This window comes from Silurus aristotelis (assembly GCF_946808225.1).
Source record: "Silurus aristotelis genome assembly, chromosome: 9".
NCBI lineage: Eukaryota > Metazoa > Chordata > Actinopteri > Siluriformes > Siluridae > Silurus > Silurus aristotelis.
In genome coordinates, this window is record NC_139582.1 from 2,824,130 (window position 1) to 2,825,422 (window position 1,293).

The following is a 1,293-nucleotide window of genomic DNA, read 5'->3' on the forward strand; positions in this document are numbered from 1 at the left end:
TTGTTGTATATTGTAATAAATATATTATTTATTAACTAATTCATGTATTTCTTTTCTGGATGAGGCATGAGAACAGTTTTTGACCCAAGCCAATCCATCCCAGAAACACGTAAACTCATACAAATAATAAATTCATATGCAATGTATTTAAATACATTGAGGTATAATATGTTCTATATATTCTATTTATTATTTATTACATTGCATACACGATTTCAGTGCATTTCTATATACTTCCCACTTGGACATGCCTGACATACAGTAATTATAAGATCTCTTTATATGTCATAATGACTGCACATTGGAAACATGAAGAACTCCTGCCCCCTGCTGGCCATCTCAGAAACAACCTTGATGAATATTTTGTAAAGTGACCAATAATCAATAAGATTGTGATGTTACTATAAGAATGTATTATGTCTATAAGAAGATCCATTCTTCCAAGCATTCTTTACATTGTTGGTGAAATGGAGCCAAGATCAGGAGCTTAATCTCCCATTAATATGAACAAGCATCAAAGCTCCAAGTAGTGGTATTATTTCCATTATCTTATCTCTCTCAGCGCTTGGAGGAATGGAACCAAAATATTTGCAGAACACGTGGATGCAGGAAATCTATCTTACAAGCTCAATCTGCCGAGACAACACATTCCATATTTTTAAGCTTCATGGTTCCTTCTAGGTTCCTTGAACTACTTTCCCTCCACCTTCTCGTAAAGATCAAACTGCTCACATCATTAAAGAGATCTTGGATTCCAAATGTCTTGGAGGTAGGAGGCGGTATTTCCTGGATAAGAAGGAAGGAATATGTTCCTAAAGAGCAGTGTGCTTTGATTAAGTGGAACCCTAATGCATTACTGATCTGAAGGTTAGTGGTTCAAGACCCAGCACTACCAAGCTGCCTTTGAGCTCACTGAGCATGGCTTCTAACTCCTCCTCTCCTCTCTCCCCCTGTATAATGACTGACCATGTGCTCTGACCCTGGGTTTCCTAATAATACTGGAATCTGTGAAAAAATTATTTCACCATGTTATAGCATAAATGTGTCATGTAAAAGCCTCTTTTTTTTTTTTCTTTTCTTTTCCATGAGGACATTTGGGCCATTCTCATGCGCTGCTGTAGTCTATTACACATACCTTGCATAAACTGAAATATCTATAATTAAATTAATGACAATTAAATGATTAATTGTGCAAAATTTTAATATTCCAGCTTTATTTGGCACATGAACCAATTTTTTTCCAGCGAATCGACTCTGCATACCTCTCCCTTACACTTAAAGGAACCGATTCGT